This window comes from Dendropsophus ebraccatus, chromosome 2 (assembly GCF_027789765.1).
Source record: "Dendropsophus ebraccatus isolate aDenEbr1 chromosome 2, aDenEbr1.pat, whole genome shotgun sequence".
Classification (NCBI taxonomy): Eukaryota; Metazoa; Chordata; class Amphibia; order Anura; family Hylidae; genus Dendropsophus; species Dendropsophus ebraccatus.
In genome coordinates, this window is record NC_091455.1 from 130,286,370 (window position 1) to 130,293,205 (window position 6,836).

A 6,836-nucleotide genomic window follows, 5' to 3' on the forward strand; every position below is an offset into this window, starting at 1 on the left:
CCCCGAGCAGGCCGGCCGTTGCTATGTGCGACCAATGCGGTCGCACAGGGCTCCGGCCACCAGCCTGTCAGGGGGGAGCGCCATGGATGGGTAATCTACTTACCCCTCCATGGCGCCCCCTGCAGGGCCCCCCCGTCCGCCGCTGCCCCCGTCCGCTGCTGCTGCGGCGCTTCAGCGCTGCAGCAGCAGCGACACTGACAGAGAGAGAGCCATTGGCTCCCTCCCTGTCAGTCACTCTTGTGGCCGCACTTCCTGCGGTCACAAGAGGCCGCACTCTCCCTCTAGCGCCCGACGTCACTGGAGCGTCGGCGCGAGGGTGCGGGGAGTGCAGCCTCTTGTGACCGGAGGAAGTGCGGCCACAGGAGGGAAGAGAAGAGGAACGCGTGGACCCAGGTGAGTAAGTGTTTGTTTTTTTCAATGTTATATGGGAGGGGGAGCTATATACTATGGGGGGGGCACAGGGGACTATATACTATGGGGGAGGACAGGGGGCTATATACTATGGGGGAGCACAGGGGGCTATATACTATAGGGGAGGACAGGGGGCTATATACTATGGGGGAGCACAGGGGGCTATATACTATGGGGGAGCACAGGGGAGCTATATACTGTGGGGGAGCACAGGGAGCTATATACTACTGGGGAGCACAGGGGGCTATATACTACTGGGGAGCACAGGGAGCTTTATACAATGGGGGAGCTTAGGGGGCTATATACTATGGGGGAGCACAGGGGAGCTATATACTATGGGGGAGCACAGGGGGCTATATACTATGGGGGAGCACAGGGGGCTATATACTATGGGGGAGCACAGGGGGTCTATATACTATGGGGAGCACAGGGGGCTATATACTATGGGGGAGCACAGGGGGCTATATACTATGGGGGAGCACAGGGGAGCTATATACTATGGGGGAGCACAGGGGACCTATATACTATGGGAGAGCACGGGACTATATACTATGGGGGAGCACAGGGGAGCTATATACTATGGGGGAGCACAGGGGGCTATATACTATGGGGGAGCACAGGGGGCTATATACTATGGGGGAGCACAGGGGGTCTATATACTATGGGGAGCACAGGGGGCTATATACTATGGGGGAGCACAGGGGGCTATATACTATGGGGGAGCACAGGGGAGCTATATACTATGGGGGAGCACAGGGGACCTATATACTATGGGAGAGCACAGGGGACTATATACTACTGGGGAGCACAGGGGTCTATATACTATGGGGAGCACAGGGAATCTATATACTATGGGGGAGCACAGGGGGCTATATACTATGGGGGAGCACAGGGGGGCTATATACTATGGGGGAGCACAGGGGGCTATATACTATGGGGGAGCACAGGGGAGCTATATACTATGGGGGAGCACAGGGGAGCTATATACTACAGGGGAGCTATATACTACTGGGGAGCACAGGGGAGCTATATACTACTGGGGAGCACAGGGGGCTATATACTACTGGGGAGCACAGGGGGCTATAAGCTACTGGGGAGCACAGAGGGGCTATATACTATGGGGGAGCACAGGGGAATATATACTATGGGGGAGCACTGGGGAGCTATATACTATTGGGGAGCACAGGGGACTATATACTATTGGGGAGCACAGGGGAGGTATATACTATTGGTGAGCACAGGGAGCTATATCATATTGAGGAGCACAGGGGTCTATATACTATGGGGGAGAGCACAGGGGGGCTATATATTATGGAGAGCACAGGGGGGCTATATACTATTGGGGAGAGCACAGGGGGCTATATACTATTGGGGGGAGCACAGGGGGGCTATATACTATTGGGGGAGAGCACAGGGGGGCTATATACTATTGTGGGAGAGCATAGGGGTCTATATACTATTGGAGAGCACAGGGGGACTATATACTATTGGGGGAGAGCACAGGGGGGCTATATACTATTGTGGGAGAGCACAGGGGGGCTATATACTATTGGGGGAGAGCACAGGGGGGCTATATACTATTGTGGGAGAGCACAGGGGGGCTATATACTATTGGGGGAGAGCACAGGGGGGCTGTATACTATTGTGGGAGAGCATAGGGGTCTATATACTATAGGAGAGCACAGGGGGGCTATATACTATTGGGGGAGAGCACAGGGGGGCTATACACTATTGTGGCAGAGCACAGGGGGGGCTATATACTACTGGGGAGAGTGCACAGGGGGGCTATATACTAATGGGGGAGCGCACAGGAGGGCTGTATATAACTGGAGGAGCACATGAGGGTCTATATACTACAGGGACACCTTAAAACTATGGAGGCACAGAGGGGTGTAACTATGTAGGAGTACAGAGGGGTGTAACTACTGTATAGGGGTACAAGGGACCTAACTACTGGATGTGTTGGAGCCTAAAATATTTGTCTGGCAGATTCTGGAGAGAAGATTCACAGCCAGGAGAAGACTTCAAGGTGGCCCAGGCTGGATGGAGAGAAAAAGAAAAGGTGACAGACTCTGATTGGAGAAAACGCCCCCGGTGAGTCACTGGATGTAACTGCACTCTGTTATAGGGTTGTAGTGTTAGGGGTCATGATGTGGCGGTATTATGTAATGGTATCATTGGTGATATCTTTCTGTTTTGTTTAGTGCAGTTTTTATGTAATATGTAATCACTGAATGGTGGAAATAGTGTTATAAGGTAACTACTGTATGTATTGGGGCTCTTGATACAGTGTGGGGGCAAATTCAGTACATTATACAATGTGCCGAAAGGGAAGGGGGGGCCCACTCTTGAGGGCTGTGCACTGGGCCCACCAATGTATTAAAACGGCTCTGATGCCCCCCCCCCCCCACTGCCAAATCGGTCATGCTGGAGGATATTGCATGCAGCAGAACGTTCTCCACAGTGTCTCCAAACTCTGTCATGTCTGTCACATGTACTCACTGTGAACCTGCTCTCATCTGTGAATAGCACAGGGTGCCAATGTTGACTCCAACACCAACTTATAGGTATTGGGCCCTCATACCAGCCACATGTCTGTTTCTGAGTTTGAGCGGACACATGGATATTAGTGGCCTGCTGGAGGTCATTTTGCCGGGCTCAGGACTCTAGGGGTGAGATCAATGACAAAATGCAAAAGTGACCAAAACAGCAGCCAAAAGAATGAGAACAGAGAAATGGTTTGTCTCTTGAAGTCACAGTATCGGCACTACTGGTGTATGCAAGTGGAACAATATGAGGTTGACAGGTGTATTAACTATGGGTATCTTGGTGCTGCTCCCTCCTAAACAGGTCAATGAAATCAGATGAATAAATATAAGAAAAAATATGGGGCACACTCACCTGGTAAAATCTTCGTCTTTTTTTTATTCAAAAACATATATATTTATTCAGAGAAATGGTCTGTGGTGACCACCTGCAGAACCATTCCTTTATAGGGGTTGTATTGCTTACTGCCTATCATATCTACTAGTTGTCTCTTCCATTTGCACAACAGGAGAAATTGATTCACAATCAGTGTTGCTTTATAGCTGAACAGGTTGATTTCACAGACATGTAAGTGACTTGCACTTACATTGTGTGGTTTAAGTGTTCTCTTTATTTTTTTACTGTGCTAGTCCTGCTTCTGGAATAGGAAATGCCTGTTCAGCTAAAATGCAATTTAATAATAATAATGTGGGTGTCTGGGTATTTACCCAGACAGATTTTCCGTGGCTGGTGCGGCCAATCGCCATGCCCGTCTGATTAACCATTTAAACTCTGCTGTCAAAACTGACAGCGGCATTTAAATAGCTATAGAAAAACCTCCCCTGGTGTCTAGTGTTGGGACTGTCTCCCTGCAATGCAATCGCTTAAGGGTGATCCTTGCTTCTACACAGGGCTCAGCGCCGCAATGGTGCTCAATTATTATGCCTATAGTAATCGAGAACTCATCTAATTGATCAATGCAGTACATATGTACTGCATTGATCTCTATGAGAGATCAGTGTAGTTAGCATAGAAGTCCCCTAGGGGGACTACAAAGTACAGTTAAAAAAAGGTTTTTCATTAATAAGTAATCCCATCACATAATAAAAGTTTAAATCTCCCCCTTTTCCCATTTTAGGAATGAAAATGAAAAAAAAAAAAATACAAAAAAAGTTTGCTACCACCATGTGTGAAATCAGCGGACTATCAAATTATCACATTCCTGATCTCGCACGGTAAACAGCGTAAGCATAAAATCTGCCATAGTGCAAAAGTGCAGATTTTTGGTCACATCCAGAAAAATTATAATAAAAAGTGATAAAAAAAACTTGCATATTTGCAAGCAATCTTTTTTTAAAGATTTTAATGTTTTAAAAGCACTCAAATAAAACAAAAGTTATATAAGTTGCAGGTCAATGTAATCGTACTGTCTTGAGGACAGCTCAAATAATTTCTTTATGGTTTTGCAGCATTTTTTATGGAAAAATTAAGTCAGTCATTGCAAAGTACAATAGGTGTCCCAAAAAATAAGGGCGCATGTGGGTCTGAAGGTGAAAAATGCAGGCGCCATGGTCTTTTAATCACGAGGAGAAAACAGCTCACTTTAATTTCCAGAGCTGAGGTCACAACTAGGCAGTGGCTACCTTAATCACTAAATGTCAAACAAGGAATAAAAGAAAGAAGCCTAGACCTCAAAGCTAGTATGGGTATGCTGATGGATAAAAAATGGATATGTAAAATGAAGAAAGAGAGAGAGGAAACTAGATCTCCAGGCAATATATCTAATGTCTACTTGATATTCTAAATAAAATGCAATTTAATAATACTAATAATAATTATTATTATTATTATTATTATTATTATTATTATTATAACAATAATGTGTAAAAACAGAGATACAAATATAACTACAAATAACAAACACAATTATTAAAAATAAAATCAGTAATACACAGTTTAAAATGTAAAATGTAACCATAGGGCCTTTATGGTGTTATGCTAGTCACATCCATTGTAAAGGGACACAACAGTGCATTGGCATGTATTAAGCACTGTAGAACTACAAATCTCAGCTGGAAAAAATGGAATCAAACTGAATTGGAATATAACCACACCAGGATTGCTGGAATTGCACTGTAGTACCACAAGTCTCAGCTGGACTACCCTGCAGCAAGAGTAGAACCATACTGATATGAAATGAAACCACACTGGGATTGCTGGCAGTAAATGGAGTGCTTGGAGATGTGGTCAGCCCGGTTCAGTTCAGGTTAGGCTTAGTTTAAAGGGGTTATCCAGTGCTACAAAAACATGGCCACTTTTCCCCCTACTCTTGTCTTCAGTTCAGGTGTGGTTTGCAATTAAGCTCCATTTACTTTTACTCCACCCAAACTGGAGACAAGAGTGGGGCAAAAGTGGCCATGTTTTTCTAGAGCTGGATAACCCCTTTAAGTTCATAGGGAGCACTCTCACCAGCTGATCATCAGCATGGCCTTGTTCTCAGCTAGATGCAGGATTAGATTTTTATTCCTTGAAAAACAAAAATTAGCCCGGTTCTAAAGAGGTTAAAGAGAAACTATGAGCAAGTTTGTGCATAAACACAATAGTTGTCTATCACTTTGAATAGGCCCTTTAAATCTGAAGTGCCACTTTTATTTTTTCTGCCTTTAAATTCATCTGTAATGTACGTGATATGAGCACTGGATATAATTAAAGGGGTACTCCACTGAGGAAAAACTTAAGTTTAACTAATCTTCACCCCTAAACTAAACATCTTCCTAATAAGCCTCTGTTTAAAGGGAAACAATAAGCAGATTTGTGCATATAAACCTGCTGATAGTTCCCAGTAGCTGCTTACCTCTTCTTTCTGCTCACACCTACCTATGCATATTAGAATGCATAAGCAGGCAGGGTTAAATATGCATCAGTGGGCGTAAGAATCTGAGGCAGCAGGCGGGCCAAATGGGGCACGGGGGGCTGTCAGAATGGCCATACATTGTGTGACCTGAGCCGGTACAACGGTCCCAAATCATTGTCAAGTCAATTATTTGTGTGGCCATAGGAGAACAACGGCCGTTGTTCAAAACACTGTGAACAGCCATTGTTCCTGTAGAGTTCAATACAGTGCATTTTTTTTTCTTTTTTCTTTTTGGTGCACTGAACCTGGAATACCAGGTCAATGCCTGGAGAGGACAGAGCAAGCTCTTTTTCCATCTCGCTGTTCTAAAAATCCATTTGATATATGGTCCCCAAATAGGGAACGTATCAGATATTAAACTGATAAGAACAGATACTACACTTGATCTTAGCCAAAAGGCCGAAAAGCGATCAATACAGTGCATTATTTTAAGGCAAGAACAGACGTTGTTTCAATTGCCAACAATGACCATTTTTGTTTAAAAAATAAACTGTGTGATCATAGCATTATTATATCCAGTGCTTATATCACATACAATAAAACGCATGAGTTTAAAGGACAACTCCCACAAATTTTTTTTAAGCTTATTTAACACACATTACAAAGTTATATAACTTTGTAATGTGGTTAAATACCCGGTCTGGCCCCCTTCCCCCACTTTCGGACCCCCGACCCCCTCCGCCCGGAAGTTAAAGAATATATACATTACCTATTACGATCGTCACGGTCCTCTTCTCCCGGGCGGCATCTGGTGACAATGACGTCAGAGCTGGGGGGCGGTCCGGGTCTTCTTCCTCCTCGGCGTCTTCATAGAGAGTGAATGGGACGGAAAAGGCTGCTGGTGCACATGCGCACCAGCAGCCTTTTCATTGGCTGGAGCGCATCACATGGCTTTCAGCTTGCTCAGCCCTGATTGGCTGAGGTTGCTGGAAGCCATGTGATGCGCTCCAGCCAATGAAAAGGCTGCTGGTGCGCAAGCGGTGAA

At 45.5% G+C, this 6,836-nt stretch overlaps 1 non-coding gene across 1 annotated transcript; it reads right to left on the reverse strand.

The window, feature by feature from the left end:
- Positions 1 to 6,080: 6,080 nt before the first annotated feature.
- On the reverse strand, positions 6,081 to 6,262 carry LOC138785094 (U2 spliceosomal RNA). The gene has a single exon (XR_011362067.1). It is a non-coding gene; the product is annotated as a U2 spliceosomal RNA (small nuclear RNA).
- Between the last annotated feature and the right edge of the window lie 574 nt (positions 6,263 to 6,836).